The 24,790-nt window shown below is 35.5% G+C and overlaps 1 protein-coding gene across 3 annotated transcripts in view; it reads right to left on the bottom strand.

Annotated features, from left to right (window-relative positions):
- Window positions 1-24,790, bottom strand: part of TSC22D1 (TSC22 domain family member 1) — a 130,990-nt gene that overhangs the window by 35,956 nt on the left and 70,244 nt on the right. The window lies entirely within an intron of this gene.

Below are 24,790 nucleotides of genomic sequence, written 5' to 3'. Positions count from 1 at the left end.
AATTTTAGAGAAAATTAAGTATAACTATTACATTTTATAATCTCATGTTTAGAAACAAAAGAAACTAGGGAGTTATAGACACCAAAAATAATAGAAACTAAGTATGAAAATACTTCTATGTTAAGAGAACAAAAAGATGTCCCATGGTGACAGCTATCAACATGAATGCATATATGTGGTACCCGGCCTTCAAGATGGCCTCCAGTGATCCTCCCCTCTTGGTATTCACACCTTGTATAGGCCCCCTGCCACAGTGAAGAGTGCTGACCTGGGGAAAAAGTGCTGCACAGATGATGGTGTGTGACAAATGATGGTGTGTGACTTCTAAGACTCTTTGATCACTCCCTCTGGGAGAAGACAGCTGTCATGTCATGAAGAGCCTCATGTGGCCCTATGGAGAAGAGGTCCACATGGCAAGGAACTAAGTGGCATGTTGCCAGCACACAACATCAACTTTCCAACCATGTGCATGAGCCATCTTGGAAGTGGATCCTCCAGCCTAGGGTCAAGCCTTCAGATGACTGTAGCCCTGGCTGACATCTTGACCATAACCTCCTGAGAGACCCTGCGCCAGAACCATGCAGCTAAGCCACTCCTGACCCTCAGAAGCTGAGCAAGATAATAAATGTTTATTGTTGTTTTAAGCCACTACATTTTAGGGTAATTTGTTACAGCAATAGAGAACTGATAGAATGTATATTTCAAAAGGCTATGTAATAATAACAACAACAATAATAATAGTACTAGAGTACGACTGTAGTAGAAGAAGAGCAGGGATGATTTCTTCCTCTGCTTTCTAAGCTTTCTGTAAGGTTATGTCACTTTCACTGTTCCATTTTTTGAAAGTATACATTCAATGGGCCTATCTCTAATTGCTCCCACCACTTTCATTAGAGAAGTTCTAAGTCATTCATTCATTCTGCAAATGCCTCCTAGGATGGATGGGAAGTCAAAACAGTCACAGTCCCTGACCTCAAGGAGCTCACATTCTAGAGGGAAAGAGGGGCCTTAATCAACTCATGTCACAAGTTAGTCCGGGATTACATGGTATGATACAGTCTTTTTTGCGATCACATGTGTTTCTGGAAGGCAAATTAATTCTGAAGTGATTAGTAAATGGAAAAATGATGTCAGTCTAACACAAAAGTTGTGTTGATTCACAAGGGTTTTTCCTACACAAGAGGAGCCAGAACAGCCAGTGAATTACAACCTTTGGCAAGAAAGGAGACAGGGCTAGGCTCTGCTGCTGTAGCAGCAGCAGGAGGCCTTTCACGTGTATTTAACAAAACCTGAAAGCAAGTGCTTCCCCAGGAGCGCCCACTCTGTGCAGCTTCAGCTTCTGCCAGGGGTGCTGCTTCCTGTTCCCAGCCTCAGGCAGCCCCCCTGGCTTGGAGCTCCGTTTCCTTCTGCCTTGTCTTAGCACCTACCGCCTCTGCTCTAATTAAAATGTTGCCGGCATTTCACTCTACTTTTCTGGTGTATTTTTGGTATCAACCACGAGAGCTTCCAGCTCTATATCGAGCTGGTACCAATTTCTTTGTTTTCTTGGTGCTCTGGTTACAAAAGCTGCCTAAGTGTTGAGTGATCGGCCCCAACTCTGTTTTCTCCATAAGCTGTCTTATTTTTTGCATGCAATTTTGAAAAATGAAAAGGTCTTTAGAAACATACGTATCATGGTACAGAAGAAATGCCAGCACTATGAAGGACAGTTTTTACAGTTCTAGAAGACCTTGATCGAATATGGGAATAGCATGTGCGAAGGTCTAAAGCACAGAGACAGGAGTACAAGGAGAGTCCATCCGGAAGAACACAGGCTTCGGAAAGCTTTCCCTTTATCACCTCAAATTCTCTGCCAGACTAGGAGAGCTATGTTCACTTCAGATGGTTGAAGCATTCGTTTGTCCAACAGAACTGCAGCCAGGCGGGGTAGATAAGACAGGCTAATTCAGTGCTTCTCAACCTTGGCTGAACCTTAGATTCAACTGGGGAAGCTTTTCACAAATCCAGATGCTCAGGTCCATCCTGATTTAATTGCTCTTGTGCAAGTCCTGAGCATCGGTAGGTTTTAAAAGTTCCCCAGGTGATTTCAAAGTGAAGTCAGGGCTAAGAACCACTAGACCAGAGCAAGACACCAGCAACAATCAGAGGATTGGAGAAAAGGTCTTAGGAGGAATTTTAAAAAAACCAAAACCAAAACCTGATATTAGTTATGCATTAAAAAAAAAAAACTTTGCAGTTGTAATTAGTCAGTAAGACTGTATATTCATTTTCCCCAACAAAGTTTATAAGGCTATTTCTGAGGGCACAGGTAGGGCTGGAAATAGGCAGAGTTGAAACGTAAGGGCCCAGATCAGGGAGCTCTAATCTAGGCTTCCAGGTGAAGCAGCATGTAGGTCTGGCACCTAAGGGCTAGTATCCTCAATTCCACTGGGAGACCAAGGGGACAGGAATGGGGGTGGGGAAGGTTTGAAGGAATTTCCAGAGGGATTTAGATAAGCTATTCAAAAGGAGTTCCTGACCTAGCGCATTAAAACTACTGTACATACCATTTAAAAACATGGCCATCCTTGGAATGTCAAAATAAAGGGGAAAAAATGGATAGAGAGGTTTAAATACAGTCTCATTAATATGGAGGTAGAAAAGCAGGTTTCAACAAGTTTTCAAACTTGGTGATCAGAGCTGCAAGAAGGGCTATTTTTAAATATACAGATTTCTGAGCCCAGTGTCAAAGGTATGAATTAGAATCTCCAGAGGTAAGAAACGACAAATTAATAACAATAGTGGCTACCATTTTTTCAGCATTTACAATGTATCAGGCAATCTTCTAAGCACTTTCTATGTATCATCGGATTTAGTGCCCATAACAACCCTAATAGTTAACTGGGACACAGAGAAGATAAGTAACTTGCCCATGGTAAACGGTGGATAGATACAGGCTTCAAAACTGTAGACCTGCATACAGCCTGTGCTCTTAACCATGACATTCTGCATTCTTTAAAACACCCTCCCCCGCCCCAAGAAACCAAGGCTGCTAGTATTTTGAGAACCACCGCACTATGATCTTTCAAAGTCAATTGTAGCATGTCATTCTGTGAAATCAGACTCAGTATCGACATTGTCTTCCATTATTGGGCTTTGTATCAAGTAGCAGTATCTCCTTTATTATGAAGAATTTGCAATATGCTAAATGTACAGAAATAGTTTTCCTATAGGAGATGGGCTTGTGTCTAAGACTTGTCTGACAAAAACAGAAATTTTATACAACATACCTTTTTCTTAACTGCACTTAGCAATTTGCTGTCTTGTCAACTCCTCCCTGCTAATACCTCTGCCTTTAATTCTTTTTCTATTACCAACACCTTAATCCAGACCCATATCATAAGACTTCTGGATTATTGCCAAATTATCCCCACTGGTCAATCTGGCTCTAATCTCTATCCAGCTGGACCCAAGCAAATCCATCTTGTATACTGCCTCCAGGCCAATATTCTTAATTTTCTTAACTTTCTTGCCTGTCACTCATTCAATTACAAGTCTTTTAATGATTACACACTACCTATAGGATAAAACCCCAATCTTTAGCTTGACATTCAAAGCCTGTAACTAACTGCCCTTACCCATCACTAACTTCTTTTTTAAAAAATTCAACTACAATGTATTTTTAATCCAAAATTCCTTCATCAAAACAAGAATTAAATATATCTTAAAACTACGTTTAAAATGAGAAAAATACTTAAGTTGTGGGCTAGCACTTTTAATGAGATTCTATCTTGGGGTTAAATGTTCAAACGTGGTACCACTTCAAATGAGCTGCTTCTGCTCACAGTTCTTAAATTTTTTTGCAGAACGTGTAGGAGGAGGTTCTTAACACAGCTAACCTCTTGCATCTCATCTTTCAGGTAATCTCAAAGTTACAGTTAATTTCGTTTCAGAGTGTACAGTTACACAAAAACTGCCCCCAGGCAACAGGGAGAGTTCGAGCTGTTTCTTAAAGCATGAATCTTTTAAATAATCCACGAAACCCATCTGCAAATCTTGAAGAAGATCACTTTTACTTAAAAACATATAATACCTTGCCAGGAGGAAAGTGTACACATCCTTAAATTACAAGCTAGGGAAGTTTATCCATATATTTCAGTCATGAAATGCTTACCTCCTCATCTATTGTAAGTTAAAAAAAAAAAAAAGAAAAAGAAAAAAAAAAGTACCACTGAGGAGAACCAAGAAGATAGGATCAAGTGTCTAGGCTCTGATATCCATTTCAGATGGAGCTAACTTAGCAATCATTTCCTGGGGCTTCTCTGGAGCCCTTACAAAGTTCTCTAATTACCCCAGAAGGGCTGAATGAAAGATGAGGGGAAAAAACCAAACCCTCCATAAGTTGATGATCACTAGGGAGAGTAGGGAAGTGGCAGGCAGGTAGAGGAACATTCCAGAGAGCCAGAGAAACACAGGGGTTCTGCTGGAAGCCACATCCTCTTCCTCTCCCCTTCATCAACAGAGCTCAATAGTGCTTTACCTGTGCTTACGGGAGGTTAAATGGATTCCTTCTGAAATTTGGTCCAATGAATTCTATACATGATATCTTTTCAAAGATTAGAAAAATATGCAAATAATTAATGAAGGAAACAAATCCAGAAGAAAACCTATCTTTAGTCCAAAACTATTCTGTAACAGGTTCACAGAACAACTCGAGCTGGAAGTGTACAAGAGGGGAAAGAAAGGTTCTGGCAGAAATGCAGCCTCCAAGAGACTGAAGATTTTACCCAACGCTTGCTGTATCGCCAGTAAAGACACAAACTGCCTTGAAACAGCTCTCCCGTGACCAAGACAGGAAAACAAGAGTCACCATGGAAATACATCCATCCCTAAATATGTCTTTTATAATCAATATTATCTCTTTCATACAAAGTATGTACAACTCAGAGTCTAAAATATTATCCTAGGAAACATTTCTGAAAGTTGCTCCACAAGCAGCTACATTAGTTTCTAACAACACTCATAGCTTCAGAATCCTAGTCCTCATGGTCTGGGGCTGCCTTTACCAGAGCGGCCTTTGATGAAGACTTTCTAAAGCCTCATTGTTTATTTTCCTCCCCCCCCCCTGGGAGAAGGCAATGACTGCCTTCATTTGCTGTTTAATTTTGCAGAAAGCAATTATGTTATACCACACCGGAGTCTGGCACTTGACATGACTCACTTCACCTTACTAGGAAAAAATGTAGATAAGCAAAAAGCAAGCTAACGCAAACACACATTTTAAGAGCACAAGTTCCAGAGTCTCTGCTGGGACCAGTCCTCATTCCTCGCACACCACCTTTATCTCTCACTTCATCTTAACCATGATCCAGTATCTGGGTATTCAAATGGCTTATTGTAAAGGCTGAGTTATATTTTTCTGCTTAAGAGTTCAGGAAAGCATGGAATGTACTTTAAAAGGTTTTCCATCAGAAAAGTTAAAATTTAAAAGTTCTGGTATATAAAACGCTTAACAGTTAACCACATGGAAAACTTTGATTTTAGATAACCAAGAATTTTCAGTACATCAAAGCAAAAAGAATCTACAAAAATACAATCCTGCCACCTTGTGGTACCTATTCAAAAGGCCTTCACCATTTCATACTTTAAAACAAATTCTGATTTTTAAAAATGTGCTTATGTAAAAAAGTATTCATCAATATAAGACTTATTTTAAAATCTTAAATACTGATTTTAATGTTCCTAAAATTTGTAAAGATGTATTAAATTGTCAATGTTTAGCTTCATGAAACTGTTTCTAAGGTAAAAACTAAAATTGTCTCTTCAAATATAAGATGTAGAAATGCAGCTGTGAGCACTTGGAGCTCTCAATAAATTGTTCACATCGATTATAGATCATGCTCTCCTTTCTGGTAATTAAATAACCATCCTGTTAAATAAATGGAGCTGCAGAATTTTTACTGCCCACTAGACAGCATTGCTTGATCAACTTTAAATGATGAAGTAGGCATAAATGAAGTATGGTAAATTTCTGTAGTACCTTGACTTACATACATTCTATAATTCTTAAATTGTTCAGACTCCTTGATGAATCTAAATAATAAATTATGAAGTTTCTAAACATCATGTTGACATAAAAAGACTAGTATTAAAATAGTGGATAAAAATACAGGACCACTGACATTTTCAGAGCACCATCTGTATTAATTCATTTTAAGAATATTATTCAATGAAGACTAAGTCTCTTTTGACATATAAAGGACTGGATGTTTATTCTGTGAAAATATGAACACCAATTACAGGAAAATATGATGACAGCAAGATTAGGTTGAACCATATGAAATTCTATTTATGTAGGTCAAAAATCGTTGAATATTGCTCAACTGTAATTTAATTTATTGTAATAAGTAACATTTATTGAGAGTTTCTTATAAATCTGTGCTAGGTACTTCACCTGCTCTAGCTCACTTAATAATCCTGTTAATCTTGTGAAGGAGTAACCACTCTTATCCCCAAGTTACCAAGAAGGTCACTGAGGCTTAGAGGTCAAATAACCTGTCCTAAGTGGCAGAGCCTGTCTGCTTCTAGTTTCCAAGCACCCTAACCAATAGAATACATATTTACATAGATAAAAGTAGAATATCTGCTTAAAATGTATCTGAAAAGATTATGCATTAGACCTTTGTTTTCTTTATGTTAATGATGACTGAATAGCACTTATGTTTCCTTCTAACTACTGAAACTTTCAGGAGAGAGGGCAAAGAGAGACTGTTGCATTTTTCTGTCCTACAGCATCATTGGAATTTACTTTTTTTTTAAAAGAGGATTTCTTTTTCTTTTTTTTTTTTTTTTTTGGCTGCGTTGGGTCTTCATTGCTATGCGCGGGCTTTCTCTAGTTGCAGCGAGCGGGGGCTACTCTTCATCGAGGTGCACAGGCTTCTCATAGCAGTGGCTTCTCTTGTTGCGGAGCGTGGGCTCTAGGCACGTGGGCTTCAGTAGTTGTGGCACGTGGGCTCAGTAGTTGTGGCTCGTGGGCTCTAGAGCACAGGCTAAGTAGTTGTGGCGTACGCGCTTAGTTGCTCCGCGGCATGTGTGATCTTCCCAGACCAGGGCTCGAACCCCGTGTCCCCTGCACTGGCAGGAAGATTCTTAACCACTGCGCCACCAGGGAAGCCCCTGGAATTTACTTCTTTAACAACAGCCGGTCATCTCTTTTATCTCACAGCCCCGGAACTATGCCTTCTCTTTTTTCATATAAACTAGCAGTTTTTACCTTGCATACTGGTATCAGTCCCTCAGATACTTAAAACCACTGGCATATCTGATTTCTCTCTCCCCTCTCACCCAATCATCCATCCAACAAATATCTGAGAACCTGCTATGTGTACCAGGTACTGAGAACAAAAACATGAAAAAGCATAGTCTTTACTATTAAAAATTTATCTTTTAGTAGGAGAGGCAATGAGACAGTAATGATAAGTTTTTCAAGACAAGTATGAAGAGAGTATAACGGAATTGGGGAAGAATGGTAGCTAATTTTGTTCTGAGGTATCTATTTTTGTCCATTCCTTCCATGTTCAAAGTCATTCTCCAAATAAGCTTCACATTTAATTGTACAGCTTTGCTAAGTGTTTCTTTTTATAGTAGAAAGTCTCATACTATGTTAATAGAAAAAAGTGCAAAACAAAAAGTTTTATCAGGGATTATGATTATGCAATACATGTTTTCACAATCTTTTTATCTTTTCTGTCGATAAGTTACGATGTCCAAAGAACCTACTGAATGGCTACAGGAGAAACAAGGACACCAGTATTACCTATAAATTCCATAAGTAAACTCATAAAACAAACAGCTTTTCTTAACTTTCTCCCTAAATGTCCCTAAAATTGGACATAAATTCCTCTAGAAACACTTCTTCGCTCACACCAGATCAACTAACAGATTTTAAATTGCCAATAAAATATCAGTTAAATACATATACATATGTAAGTGTATATATACACATATGTATATATATACACACACACCATAATATATACTATAATTATATATTCTTAATGTACATATATATAATTATACTTTTATATATCACAATCACATACAAATGATATCTGTGAGATAATTTTTTTATCTTTCATCAAATGCAATGTAGATGAATTTGAAGATGACTCTTCCCTTCCAATTTCTTGTATCTTCCAAATTACTTAAAGAAATTTCTAAGTAAATCATTAATAAGTACAATATATATTGCTTTATGATAAAAGTTATTTATCATAAAAATCACTCAACAAATATTTATTAAGCATACTTTACATGTACTACTACATATATATAAAAAGTACAAACTCAGGAGCTGAAAGACTGGGACTTAGTCTGACTGGCTACTTATGCTTCCATAAGTAGCAATCTCTTGACTGCAGTTTCTTCACTTGTAAAATAAGGATGAGGATATTTGCCTTACCTCCCTCACAAGTTATTCTAAAGATCCAAATGAGACAATACATGCAAAAGCACTTATAAAGTATTAAGTAAGTTACTTCTAAAGCCAATAATCAGAGAAGCAAGTCATATTAAAAAACAGCTGGGCAAATAAGATCACCTAATGCTATAATTGAGATGAAAGTTATCCTATATATCCAAAATATTTTCAATTAGCTATTAATTTCAGTGAGCTATTCATTTGTAAATCATAAGTTCTATTTGGTTTAACAAAAGTGTCTTTTTAAAAATCATCACAAGCCAGTTCCTAAAAAATCATATCATAAACAACAACTGGTGGTTGTCTATTTAAGCAATAACTAAAGTTATTCTAAGTTACTTCAGTGATTTTTAAAAAAACAATTTTTCCATCTGTATCTATATTGTTATGAAAACAATAGCAATCAGGTACTGAGCATTGACAATTAGCAATCAGATATTAAATGATCTCTTAGTTCCCTCATGACTTTAAAATTATGGGACTATTTTATTACAAAGTTTACAAACACCTCAGGAATCCATAAATCAAACATAAATTAGAATTTTAAAAAACAGATTCATTAGTTTTTCACTAAAAATAACTACAAAACTTTGCCATCATATGCAAGAGTTAATTTAGGTAAAAAGCTTGTTTCTCCTTTAAGATTCAAGACTTATTTATGCTAAGCAGAAAATTTCCCATTTGCAATTTCAGCTCTAATGTATAATATAACTTTTCTTCAAACTGTTAGTATTGATGAGATCTACAGATTTAACTTTAAAAGACTTAAAAGTTTATTTGTCCATTATCTTTTTGGTTCACCTCTCTTTAAATAAAACTATCGATATAATCTGTGTCTTTTTATAGTAAGCCAACTGCAAAATTCCTATAATTATTTTCTCTAATTTTAAGCTAGTGAACGAAACTCTTTTTTGAAACTTAAATGGTTTTAAAATTGTAATTCTTAATTTTAAGAGTTAATACCAACTACTCTGAAGTACTTTAAATTTATGCGGAACTATACAATTGGATGAGCACTTTCCCCAGCATTCAAATCAGCTTAAGTTACAGAAACAGTATATATATACTGTTATATATATACATAACAGTATATATATATACTGTTATAAAATATACATAACATTATATTTAAATTAAGCTAGGATTCACCAGCTCTTAAGATGCATTCACAAAAATTTTGAACAATTCAAAAGAACCATGCAACTGATGCTTTACATATGGATCTAAAGACCTCTATTTTGAAAACATACTATAAAGTACAGCCAACATCATTTTCAAGTATGGATAAATGAAGGCCATATTTTCTGATAGAAAAGCTCAACATAAAATTCTAAATCATCTACCATTTTAAGTCAATTCACAATAGCTTCATCTGGGGAATCAAAGAAATTAAAAAGCTGTTATACAACTAAATTTTTAAAGCTCTTAAACTAAAAAAGGACTTTATACAATTCATCTCAGTAAACAAGAGAAGGAAAAACTTCTTCCCTTGATAATCTCCAAATAATCCTCCAAGTGGTTGAAAAAAATATCTTAAAATGTTCCAACTAGGGGGAAAAAAGTGGCTGAACTGAACCTTATTTCCCCCTCCAAGATGAGTATTTAGAAGCCAACTGCCTTTCAAGGTAATAAGCAATGTATAGGACCACTGAGGGACAATTCTTTCCACAGTTATTTGAATTACAGTTAAGTACTCACAGATCTCTCTACCAGACTACAGAAAAAGTTTCATGGTACACACACCAGTGTGGCTTTCCTAGGACCTCTCTTACCACCCAGGCCCAACTGACACTCCTGGTGGACCAAGGGCTTCAGGAAGCATCCCAAGTTCCGTCCCTCCGCCAGGGTGGTTTCTATTTAAAAGGGCAGTGACCCAATTTCTTTATGATGGCTGGCTTCAGAGAGAACAAAAACACTATCAATACAGTGACCTGCTCTGTTTCAAGGATTTTAAAAAGGGCATACGAGATTTCCTTTAGGTTTTCTTAGAAAGTAACAAGTCAATGCCATATGGCTCCCATGGATCTCCTTGATCCAAAGCTCAGGAGGATCTAAGAGGGGGTTTTTCCAACTTTTGAAACATACTTGTGTATTGCGCGTGAGGGGAGTTTGGGGGCAGACAATGAGGATTCAAGAATGAAAGGATGATTCGAGGAAAAGATGAAGGAAGGGATGAAGAGAGGAAAGAAGGGGTGGGGAGGAAGGGAGAGAGGCAGGGAGGGAGAGGCAGGGAGAAAGGGAGAGAAAGAAGGAACAAAGGAGGGAAGGAAGGAGAGAGCGAGGGAAGAGAGGAAAAGTCAAGAGGCCAAGGAAAGCAAAGCTGAAACCAGCAGACATGGAGGTCTCAGAGAGAGATGGAGAAACCTACTGCCCAGCAGCTTTTCCATTCCCAAGAGGCCCCATAGTACTTCCTGCACTTTGCAACCAAGATATTCTACTCTAGTCCTATAAATATACCATGTTACTGGAGCAGAGGTGGGGATGGGATGGGAAATAAAGAGAAACACATAGTTCTTCATTTGTTTTTCTCCTACACAGTCTGCAATGCTACTCCAGAAGGTAGAAAAAGACTGATAAAATCAACCAAAGTGAAAGGAACTAACATCAGCAACAGCAGGATGGATTTCTGTTTTTATCAATTAAAAAAGAGAAAAAAACCCAGTAAATGTCCAAGTTGGAGATTTTTTTAAAAAATAGATTAAACTTTAGAAAATCAAGGAAAATTTGTAATAGAAAAATATAATGCAAAGGGATCAACATCACAGATTTTCTACTCAATTATGAGATTAAAATGAATAACAAATAATCAAAATTGTAGGATGCAACTAAAGTAACAGGAAATGTATAGTCTTGAACATAAGAATAAAGGCTAAAGATTAGTGGGATAAGGCTTTATCAAGAAAACTGGGGGGAAACCCAGCAAAATAAAAGGAGATAAAGATAACAGCAAAAGCAATTAAAATGGAAAACATATATGAGATCAACAAAGCCAAAAACTGGCTCTGTGAAAGAGACTGTAAAATAAACTGTCAAACCCCTAGTATGATAATTAAGAAAAAAGAGAAGGCAGAAATAAGCAATATCAGGAATGAAAAAGGAATATAACAATAATTTTTAAAATATAGATTAAATGGGCAAATCATTAGAAAAATATAATTTACTGAAACAGACTGATGAAGAGATATGAAATCTGAACAGTCCTACATTGCCACTAAATAAAATTAAATCAATAGTGAAAAACCTTTTCACAAAGATTTTTGTAACCAGACAGCTTCACCAGTGAGTCCTAGAAATCATTCAGTGACCCAGCCCTGGGAGGTCCCTGCAACGGCCAAGAAAAGGATCAGCAACAAAAACCACCAAAAGAGGCACTGCCTTGTGATCAGGACACAACCTTAGTGGGTGGCCTGAAGAGATGGAGAAAATTAAAAGTAATGCCAAGTGGCTGACACTAGATAAGGCACATGAGCCCGTGTGAGATACTCTGTCGGACGCTAAAACACACTTGGAGGTGGGGCATCTGCAGGTGAAGGCATAGATTGTACAAACATCACAAACTATGATTCTAACAAGACATGCTGAAGTCCTAAGAGATATGGAGTTTCTAAAAGTTAGCTGAAATGTCATTGCTGACAGAACAGATAAATTAGGTATCACTCAAAGTCTGTTCAACTTTCTACTTTAACAGTTACATGAACTACAGAACAACTTGTGCAATTTATTTCTGGGAATACAAGTACAGAAAAAATACATTAGAATTATTATAAAACAGAATGGTTAGCTCTAAATCAGTCCAAAAAAATCTATTATTTGTAACTTGAAATAAACTTAGAATAATTGATGAAGTGATTCTCCTCCTTTTTTTGATTATCATCTAATAAATGGTGCAATTTACAAAAACACGGATGTGCTCTATTTTTAAAAAAGAAAGTGATGAAAATTATTCATTAACTACATGATCTGACCCCGACATTATCAAGAATCTTATACTTGAAATAATCTTTAATATTAAAAGCATTGAATCAAATTTTGATTGTTTTCAATATTTAATGTAATTACAATTTACATTAAAAATCATTTTCTTACATTTTCTTAAACATATTTTATTAAGAAAAGAATAGACTACCACAGTTATTGATTAAAAGTTTTAGGACTGTTAAACAGATCTTCCTAGATAGAATACATTTAACAGTAAAATACCATAACTGCACAAAAATAAGAATTTATTAATTTTTTAAAAATACACATTCTTCATATATAATGGTTCCCTTCCATCTCAGGGCACTTAATCAACCATCTCTGCCTGAAATGCATGCCCCGCCATGTCCACTCCGTTTCTAGTTAATGACACTGACCAGTCTCTGGACTTCATCTCAAGCTCCTTCCTGAAGGGAGTCTTTCCTGAACCCTTAGACCAGGTGAAGTCTCCCTGTCAGATGTTCTCATGGATCTGAATACCACTGCCTCAAAGAATTTAATCACCTGTATAATAGAATGTAAGACAGTCTGAGGCCCCTGTATGCTCCATGTATAGAGGACAGGGAACACGTGTGGTTTTCTCACTGTTGTACCCCCTCGTGCCTCACACTGGCTGGAGGTAAGATGTGTGTGAAGGAGAGAAAAGAGGGGACCATGGAGAATAGAGCAAGAACTGCACCTATTTTTAAATAAAGTCCTTATGTAAAAGGTAAAAGAATTTCACCAGATTCTTTGTGGAAGCTGGGACAGAACTTAAAATTTGAACTACTTTTAGTTTGCTTAAATAGTCAAATCACAACATTCTCTTGGAGATGCTGGAAGATTCCAGAAGTTTTAAGTTTGAAAAAATTTTTTAATTTACATTTTAAATTTACATGAAAAAATACATTTCAAATGCTTGCCACAGGAAAAATAATATAGAAAGAATAACTGTATTACCACTATTGAGTGACTAGCATCCACACAATATTCTAAGTACTTTACATATATAGTATAATCCCCATAATAACTATTTTACCATTTTATAGCCAGGAAAACTGAGTCACAGAAAGACTAAGAAACATGCCCAAGTTCATAGGTGTAAGTGAATAATTTTTTGAGTTAGGCTTAGAATCTGGCAGCCTGATGCCAGAATGTACAGCCCTATTGCCTCTACAAAGAACAAATATGACAGTTTAAAATTTGAAAAAAATAAAATAATGGGGTATTGAAATTTTTCCCTATGTTTAATACATAGCAATGCTTTATATAACTAAAATAAGGCAATGACAGTAAATTCACATCACATCCCAAAACATAAGCTAGCATCAAACTATTTATGGAAAACTCACACTCAGTTTGTTTCCCACATTCTGTCGGAGTATCTAGTCTTTCCTGCTATGCCCACCACCCAGCAAGAAAGCCCAGTACGCACACACGAACACTGGTCTTTATAAAATACAGCACTAGGAGGGGGACTCCGGCCATGAAATAACAGCAACAAGGTAAATGAATACACGCTATGAGTGTATTAAACACAAACACACACATGTACTGTGTGTATGTTTGCAAGTGTTTGTGTATATAGACTTTCACTCAGGCCCTCCATCACCCAAGATTCAAGCCCTCTGATTATTACTGAAAGAAAAGAAATTAAGGCCTCTTGCTCTGTCCCGAATGGCTCTATGAGCAGATGCAATGAAATAAACTATCCAAGACTGACTGATTACATTTCAGAAAATGCCAGAACTAGGTGAACCATAAATGAACGGAAGTGCACCCAGGTATCTAGAATCAGCAACCCTAACTAACCTTCAGTACGCAGTCTAGAAACTCGAAGAACGAAGACTAACTGAACAATGGAAGAAGCTCCTGTAAAGCCACTACACCAAAGAAATACACTCTGTTCCTTAGATCCTGTTTGAGAATTACTGACTCCTGTTCATCATACAATTCTTTTTTTTCGCGGTACGCGGGCCTCTCACTGTTGTGGCCTCTCCCGTTGTGGAGCACAGGTTCCGGACGCGCAGGCTCAGCGGCCATGGCTCACGGGCCCAGCCGCTCCGTGGCATGTGGGATCTTCCCAGACTGGGGCATGAACCCGTGTCCCCTGCATCGGCAGGAGGACTCTCAACCACTGCGCCACCAGGGAAGCCCCATCATACAATTCTTAAAACCTGATTATCAGGCTTCCTGGGACTCAGGATATTAAAAACAATCACATGAAAGGGCAAACTGTTACCAGTCACACACAGTCTCAAGAAGAGATCACTTTTCTGTCTTGTTAGGCTGAGAGCTTAGTAGTAGCCTCCATACAGACAAGTCATCAGCCCTGAGCTGAACCTGAGCCATCATCAAACCTGTAACCAACTCAAAAGGTTAAAATAAGGTTAGGAGGTTAAAATAAAGTTAGGCATTTAAAAGTTTGTTTCAGTGAGCCCCATACTTCTCTTAACTCAAACACTAGAACCACTGGAAAACCTATGTAAATAAGTTGTAACCATTTAGAATCTGGAACACACCATCCTCTCTTACACTATTTATTTAGGACTGAAATGGAAAAAGTCTACCCTTCCAAGAGTGGCCCTGAAAGGATAATGGGAACAGTTTATTTAAAAAATGACAACAAATGGAGGGTACAGTATGCATTTAACAAAAATGTAACTATCAAACCACCATTTGAGAGCATCCAAGGAACAAAAATAGTACCGAGAAATATTAAACAAGGAAAATTGGATTAATAACATAAGACTGAAGCAATTGGAAGTGTACAAGTTCCAAAATGTATCGATGGCATATAAAAAACTCTCTTGTAAATTGAGAAACTATGAAAGAAAACAATATTTCACTTTAATATAACATTAATTTAATATTCTTTAATATAACATTTTTTCAAACGAAGAGTAGAAAACCTATTGTTTTATAGTACTTTGGTATTTTTTAGTATAATAGGGTGATGCTATTAATTCCTTGGGGTCTAGGGACTGGTGCTAAATTTATTTCTACATATAAAAATATTATCATATAAAATTATGACAGGTACTTGGGACATAAAGACTCTAGTGAAAGAGAAAGACATTGATCAAATAACCATAATACAACGGAGTACATTCCATCGTAAATGAAAGATACTAAGGCAGTAGTTCTCCCAGGACTGGCTTGTTACATAAGATAAGAGAGAAGCAGCAGAGTTTAGGGTGATTAGGGTTTGGCTCTGACAGAGCGCACGCCTTGGTACTGTTAACTGGCAGAACACAGGAGGAGCAGACTGTCTGAAAGGAGTGATAAATGAGGAACCCAGCTTGGATGGGACATGCAAGGAGATATGTTCACAGGGAAACTGAGGCCACTCAAGGGCGGCTCCAGAATTTCCACGGAGGAGCAGTTCAGGGGCAGAAGGGGTTAGAGGTACTTCTTGAGGCTGAGTTTCCATACCAAACGTACTACTTCTGCATGATTTTGTGTTTTTCAGTTGTTTGTTTTACACAGATTGTATGTTTACTCAGGCAAGCTTTCGTGTGTTGACAGGTGATGGAAGTTATGAGGGGCTACAGCCCATGCCCTCTGTCCCCTGCACTACCAGGGTGAACCTAGGATCCCACAGATATCACCACATCTAGGCAGGGTCTCTGCAGTGCAAAGAAAACCTATAGAGTGAAGAAAGGGAGGCCAATGATAGAACCTAAGGAAACACCAACAGTTTAGAGGGCTGGGGGAGGAAAAATAAACCAGTACATGAGACTAAAAAACAGCAGGTCGAGAGAGAAAAACTAGGAGAGCTTGGCGCACTGAAGCTGAGGGAGGAGAGCATCGGGCAACGACAGCAAAGACACAGACCAAAGGAGGTTAAGACCGAAAAGCGTTCCTCGGACTTGAGACTGGACAGTTAGGAAGTCACTGGTCACATCTGCAAAAGAACAATTTCAGGAGCTTGGGTTGCAGGGGGGTGAGGAAGAGGGAACAGCCACCCCACAGCCCCACTGATGGATGGGAAGTGAGGAAGACGGTGTCTGAGGTGGGGGCACTGGGGGCTTGCTGGTCCACACAAGCTGCCAGTAAAGAGGAAAAGATGAAAGATAAGAGATGATGCAGTAACCTGATGAGGTAAAGACCCAGAGGACACGGGAGGGAATTAGCTCTTTATATTTATACGCAGAAATTTAAAGTAGCATGTGATAAGAACACTGGTTTCAGCTGGTGTTACTACTGTGATGCGGAGGCTTTCATTTGCTTGTTCATGGATTTACAAGCGTGTACCATGTTCAGTGTTGATCAGTTACTACCACGTACAGCCCCTGCCCCATCTTGAAGACTTGGTCCATAATGCTGGTAGATAACATGTAATTGGGAAATATTTCTATCAGTCCATGAGTGGATTTTATCTTCTTTATGTCCTCCTAGGATACCCAAGGGGCCACAATTACTAAAATGATGATGATGATGATGATGGTGATGGTGACGAGGTAGGGGGGAGGTAAGCTGGGTCCAGTATAAAAAGTATTCCTCCTTTGAATTCCTAAAAATTATTTCTTGTATAATTTATTTAACAATCATGTACAAATATTACCACATTACTCAAATTTTTTAAAAAAACTTTCCTATATTTAGATCCTATCTCCATAATTATACTCCTCCAAGATGTAACAATTTCTTTGTATCCTCTCAAATTCCATGTCGTTCAAACATAAAGATACTTAACATCTTCTATTTTAGCATGAGTAACATAAAGCAAAATTATAGAAGTATGTGCATGTTAGTAAACTTGTAGTATGTTGTTATTGAAAGAGAGAATTAACATCTATGTTCTGTTAGTCTACAAAATGCCAAGAATAATGGCTCTATACATACACTGTATCATTTAATCCTCAAAAAACTCCATTTTTCCCATGAAGAAACTGAGCTCCAGAGAGGTTAAATCATTTACTGCAAGTCACACTGCTAGTAACTGACAGACCCAGGCCCAAAGACCCAAAAGGCCTTGTACTTTCCACCTACCATACACCCTCCACTCTAAATGACGCGCAGAAATAAACAGTAAACATTTTGAACATTTATATTCTTAAGCTACAATTTTATTCAAACATTATGGGTTTTTAGAAAGGTATTAGTGACTAAGATAAAAATATATTTATTAAAACATTATATTCACTTTGAATATATAAACAGTGATCAAAATATTAATGACAAATAACTAACATTTATTGAGTGTTTATTACTATGTGCCAGAAGCTACGCTAAGTGCTTTAGAAGGAATATTTTATTTATGCTCTACAATAATCCCAAGAGGTAGGTACTATTGTTGTATTCTCATTTACAAATGACAAAACTGAGGCTCAGAGACGTTAAGGTTAATGGTCTCAAGATCACAAGTGGTAAAGTGAATAGCATTACATGAACCTATTTTTGTAATGTCCTTTCCATTAACAAATTAACTCCAAGAAATTTAATATATTATTTAGACACAGGTTTTCCTTTAAGTTACAAATACACTCAATACTGTGCTATGCAGATTTGGACAACTCAATTAATTAAATAACAAGCAACATATGGAAAATAGTTTTCCACGGACAGTCTTTCAACTACAAAGGGGACATTCAATTTAAATCCCAAATTTAACCCACCAGTCTTTTTATAGCAATGGTCAATCGATCAGCAAATTTTAAAACAAGGATGCTATATGGAAAACTAGAATAATCAGCTAGCTTTATTTTAAAATCCTGCACTGCCAAGGATATTAAAGGAAATTCGCCACTGCTACTTCGACAATTATTATGAAGCAAGATCCCCCAAAACTGCCCAACTCTAAACATAGATTGGGTATCATGTGAATGTCCCAAAACACCCAGACTTTACAGAGTCGTCAACTAAGTGAGAATACCCAGAGTAATACACAGGACTTAATAGGGGCTGGGGAAAAAATCCAAGTATACACAAAGACGTGATTATTGTTACTCAACAGTAGATGGCGCTAACACATCATATCCTATTTTTTAAAAAAATACCTGTCCATTTCCTTCTAGAAGAATATTTTTATGTACACAACCCAGGCTATATTAAATTAAGTATAGTTTTATTTATATAAGGTTCTATATAATTTGATATCTAACCTAGTTTTTTAAAGCTGAACACACAGGCATCTAATACACAAATCTGGACCATTATTTTTTTTAATGTATTGCTTAAATACACAATTAAAAGCTGCAAAATTTGTTAACAAATTTAATAGACATACTGTCACAAAATTTGAAAAGCTGAGAAAAAAAAGAACAGATAAAAGAAACTCAAAAATAGTACATGAATGATTTGAGGTTCAAGTAGCCATAAAGTTTGAAAGTATTTCTATAGTCAACCATAGGAATGTTCAAACAACCCTCTAAAACCCCTAGTATTTACAATAATGGATTTCCCTATCTTTCTATGAAATCCTTTAAGATTATGCAGAATATTCCAATTTCTTCGACAGGTAAAGGAACACAGTCCTTCCCCCTTCCCATACTAGTCCATTTTTATACATCATAAATAATAGTGCCAACCCAGTAGTAAATAATGTCTCTGAATGTTGGGCTTTAAGGATGTAATAAGTTATTTTAATTAGTCTGGAAGAGAAAAAACACACTGTTATTTATTATTACCTGTCATGTTAATCTAGGATGGGAGCTGGGGTAGGAGAAGGCAGGGAGTGACAGAAATTATAAGTACAAATGATACTCATGATAAACATATTTAATGATTTGGGGCATAAGATAGCTATCTCAAATCCTACAAGTAAATCTAATTGTACACCTTGAAGCAACACAAAACAACAGTACAGCACTCTTTTTAGCTGAAGTGCTCTTCTGCATGTCTAACATCAAGCTACACAGGTGGTTATCCAGTCCACCTACTGATCTGCATTAAGAAGATTGCTTACCATAGGATATCTTAACTTAAATGAGACCAGAATTGTAGAAAATACCTGAGTACTTGTGTTTTGACTCCTAGTCCCAACACATATATTATGATACCTCAGGAAGTCACTTAAATAACTTTCAAACTCAATTTCCTCATTTATAAAATGGAAGTACGGTGGGATTACAGTGAGAACTAAAAAGATACGTAGAGTATATAGCTTGAGTGATATACAAACATTCAGTGAATGTAAGACTACATTTCCTTCCTTTTATCATATTATAGAAGTAGTAAGGAGTAGACAGAAATAATAGTAAAATCCACTTAAGGCAATAGTTAGAAAATAAGGTTTTAAAGACTGAAATGCAGACAGCCTGCCCTCTTATCACCAAGAACTAAAAATGAGTTTCTGAAAAATGGGTGCTTAGTATAAGCAAATAAAAACTCAAGATCATAAACAATATTAGTATAAATAGTGACCCTAGCTACAAACCTAAGGGCAATCACCACACATATGTGTATAGAAATTTCTATTAGTCATATTTTAATCTTTAAATGTATAGCTATTCTGCCAGTAACCAAAAACAAACTTTTTACAAGGTTATTAAGAGGCTTCTTAGTAAGATTTTTATTGAGCCCACACATAATAAATATTAGATTTTTGATTACATTTTCATTAGAAAGACATTTCAAAAATGTTCTGCTATTGAGGAAAGAACAAATGACAAGGATAACCCTCAACCTAGAACTGGGTACCCAAGACCTTTCAAGAACTAGAGTTAAATAAAGACCATTTCAGATAAATATAAAATAAAACTTTATCACCATTTAACATTCACTAAAAAAAATTCCCCAAAAATATTCTTTAGGAAGAAGAAAAATGCACCCTTAAAAAGGTCTGAGTTACAAGAAAGAATAGTAAGCAAAGAAGCTGGTAAACATGTACGTAAAACTAAACAAACATTGTCTATAGAAAAATAATAACATCAAATTTATGAAACTTTTAAAAAATGAAGTTAAAATGGTCGATAACAGTATTATGTAATTTGTGGGGAATGGGGAAGTTAGTAATTAGTGTTAAAATGTGATAAGACTTGTATTTTTTCTAGAGGGAGTGGGTTTTAAGATATTGATTAACCTTGTTGACTATACATAGGAAAAAAAACACAAAAACTCTCCCTACACACACTAAAATCCTACAATATATAGTATTTACAAGAGACACACTAAAATATAAGGGCACAGAAATACTAAAAAAGACGGAAAGTGGAAAAAAGATATCACTGGCAATACGAACTAAAAGAAGCTGGAATGACCTTGGTAAAGTAAGACAAAACAGATCTAAGCCAAAGGCATCATTAGAGATAGAGAGTCAAGACATAACAGCTTCAATGCACCAGAAATATATACGAATTCTCAACTTGTATTCACTGAATACACATAAATACATAAAGCAAGTTTGATAGAATTATAAGGGAGAAAGTGTCAAATCACCTTTCTCTACTATTGTTAGATCAAGCAGACAAAATCAGCTGAGATATTAAAGATCTAAACAAAGCAATTAAAAAATTTTACTAAATGGACACAAAGAATTCCCGACTTCAAAATTAAAGAATACACATCATCTACAAGCATGCATGGAACATCTACATAAACTATTCATGTGCTAAACCATAATTAAAAGACTAAACAAAGTTCAAAGAATCGATATCACACAACCAAGTTGGTAGACCACTATGCAAATCGTTTATACATAATTTGCTAACAAAATGATAAAAATGTAAAAACACCTACATTTGATCATTTTAAAACAAACTTCTAAATCATTTCTGGGTCAAAAATAAAATCACAGGGAAAATTTGAAAGACTTAAAATGAAAAGAAAATGCAGACTTGTAAGATATGCTGCCAAAGTAATAACTTGGAAGAAATTTTATAGCCTTAAATGCTTACAATGTTAAAGAAGAAAACTTGAAAATTAACGAGCTAAAATGTCAACTTAATATGATAGAATGGGAACTAGAATAAACCTAAAATGCAGAGGGAAAGAGACAATGAATATAAAGCAAAAATGAATGAAATTTTAAAACAAGATTCAATTTTTACATGTTTGGCTCTTTGAAAAGTCTAATAAAATAGGCAGGACTCTGAAAAGATTAATGAAAATGGGATGCAAATATAAATAGCATCAGGAGTAAATAAAAGGGGGATATAATCATATATACAGCAAAAATTAAAACATATTAGAGTACTATGAAATTTAAGGCAACACTTAGAAACATCAGACCTAGAACCTACTACATGTAAATTTTTATCAAACAGCCAAGTAACAGAAGATGACATTCTTATAAAATAAATCTAGTAGTGAATAAAAAGACATCATGTCCAAGTTGAGTTTATTCCAGCAATACAAAACTGGTTTATCCTTCGAAAATCTTAAAATTTTACTTATCACCTTAACAAATTAAAGGAAAAAGAAAAGATCATCTCAAGAGATTAAAAAATTGACAAAATTCAATGTTTCTTATTAATAATAAAACTTATAGTAACTAAAAATAGAAGAAAGCCTCTTTAACCACATAAAAGATAGCTACCCAAACCTACAGACCATATCCTTCTTAACGGTGAAATGTCAGAGGCATTTGTTTCAAAGTTAGGAACAAGATAAGTCTGCCCAGTATCAGCACTCTAGTAGAAATTCTAGTCCTATATTGACTAATATAGTAGCCACTATGAGCAGTTATGAGCATGTGGCTATGAGCACTTGAAATATGGCTAGTCCAAAGTCAGATGTGCTGTAAAGGTTAAATGCATACTAGCTTTTGAAGATTTAGTACCAAAAAAAGTTAAATATCTCATTAATAATTTTATATTGATTACATGCTGAAATAACAATATTGGGTTAAATAAAGCATATTATTCCAATTAATTGCACCTGTTTCTTTGTATTTTTTAAACGTGACTACTACAAAGCCTACATACCTCATACGTGTTAGAATGGCTATTAGCAAAAAGACAAGAAATAATGTGTTGGCAAAGATGTGTAGAAAAGGGACGTGTAGATGTGTAGAAAATGCAACCCTTGTGCATTGTTGGTGAGAATGTAAATCGGTGTAGCCACTGTGTCAAACACTATAGAGGTTACTCAAAAAATTGAAAATAGAACTACCATATGACCCAGCCATTCCACTTCTGGGTATTTATCTGAAGGAAATGAAAACACTAACTCAAAAAAGATATCTGCACCCCCATGTTATTTGCATCATTATTTACATTAGCCAAGACATGGAAACAACCTAAGCATCTATCGATGGATGAATAAAGAAAATGTGGTATACATATACAATGAAATATTGTTCAGCCATGAAAATGAAGAAAATCTTGCCATTTACAACAACGTGGATGGACCCTGAAGACATTATACTAAGTGAAATAAGTAGACAGAGAAAGACAAATACCGTATGATCTCACTTATATCTTATACACTTATATATACTTATATATATATACACTTATATATTCTTAAAAAGCAAACAAACTCATAGATACAGAGAACAGATTAGTGGTTGTCAATCTATTGGACAAAATGAGTGAAGGAGGTCAAATGGTACATACTTCCAGTTATAAAAGTCACTGGATGTAATGTACAGCACAGTGACTATAAATAATAATACTGTATATTTGAAAGTTGCTAAGAGAGTTGTTCTTAAAAGTTCGCATCACAAGAAAAAAAAATTGTAACTATGTGTGGTGATGGATGTTAACTAGACTAATTATGATCATTTTATAATATAATATATATATAGAATCATGTTGTACACCTGAAACTAAAATAATGTTATAGGTCAATAACATCTCAATAAAAAACTCTGAATAAAAATCATAATCAAAAAAAGAACAGAATGTAGAAATGGAGATATATATATATATATATATATATATATATATATATATGAGTTTAAGACAAAGACAGCATGGCAAAGAAGGGAAAAGATGGTCTTTTCAAATATTAGTGCTGAGCCAATTAATTAGCTGTCCCTAAATGGAAAAAATTACTCTTGATCTCTATCTCATACCATATTAAAAATAAATAAATAAGATGGATTGTAGCTCTAAATGTAAATGGTAAAACAGTTTCTAGAAAATAACATAGGAGAATATCTTGAGGATAGGCAAAGATTTCTTAAACAGAACACAAAAGCATTAACTTTAAAGGAAAAAATGAACAAACTGACCTACATCAAAACTGGAAACTTATGTTCATTAAAAGACAGCAATAAAAGAATGAAAAGATAAATCACATTGTGAGAGGAGATATTTATAATACATCAAAGAGCTTATATAAGGAATATTTAAAGAACTCCTAGAATCAATAAGAAAAAGACAGACAACTGAATAGAAAAATAGGCAAGAGACTTGAACTGGTATTTTACAAAATAATATATCCCAATAGCATGTCTGTCTGCTTTTCTATCTATCTATGCTCAGTCTCATTGTTAATAAGGGAAATGCAATTTAAAACCACAACGAAGTAACACTACACACCCACCGAGATGGCTAAAATAAGAAAGACTGACGAGTAGATTTAAATGTAAGTGATGGATGGAATTTGGAGCAAATGGAACACTCATACATAGGTGGTAGGTGTGAAAATAGGTACAACCACTTTGGGAAACTGGTAATATCTACTAAAGATGAACATACACAAACCAACCAGCAGTTTTATTCCTAGGACTACCCTCAAAAGAAATGCAAACATTTGTGCACCAAAAGGATATACATAAGAATGTTTATAGTTGAATACTCATAATAGTCTCCAAATGAAAACAACCTAAATGTCTATCAATAGAAAAATAGAATGCCATACACTTACACAATGAAATACTACATAGCTATGAAAATGAGCGAACTTCCATTAAACTCAAATGGGTGAATCTCACAAATACAACCAGAAATAAAAGCATACATAGCATATAATTTCATTTATATAAAGTTCTAAATGGGCAAAAGTAACTGACACTGTTAGAAATCTATACACTAGGTATCTTTAGGGAGAAGAATGAGGGTATAATTAGGAGTTGGTTTGAAAGGGAATTCTAGAATGCTAGTAATGTTCTATTTTTCTTTAATCTGGATGGAGGTTACTCATCCATTATTTTGTTATAATTCATCAAGTAATACAATATTTACATTTTCTCTCTATGCTACGCTTCATTTAAAAAATTAATTCTTGGTGGTTAAAGATGTAAATGTGCAAAATGAAACTTTCATACTTTAGAAGAAATTATAGGAAATTGTCTTGATGACCTTGAGGTAATAAAAGACTCCTTAAACCCAAAAATCACAAACTGTAAAAAATATATACATAAATTTGAATACATTAAGAACTTCTGTTCAAAGGACTTCATAAAGTGAAAAGTCATACTACAAACTAGGCAATAATATTGATAATATACATAGCCAATAAAAGATTAGTATGCAGAGTTCA

Source organism: Mesoplodon densirostris, chromosome 17, assembly GCF_025265405.1.
Source record: "Mesoplodon densirostris isolate mMesDen1 chromosome 17, mMesDen1 primary haplotype, whole genome shotgun sequence".
Lineage (NCBI taxonomy): Eukaryota > Metazoa > Chordata > Mammalia > Artiodactyla > Ziphiidae > Mesoplodon > Mesoplodon densirostris.
Note: the sequence above shows the minus strand (reverse complement) of the source record. Positions and strands in the feature narration are given on the sequence as shown.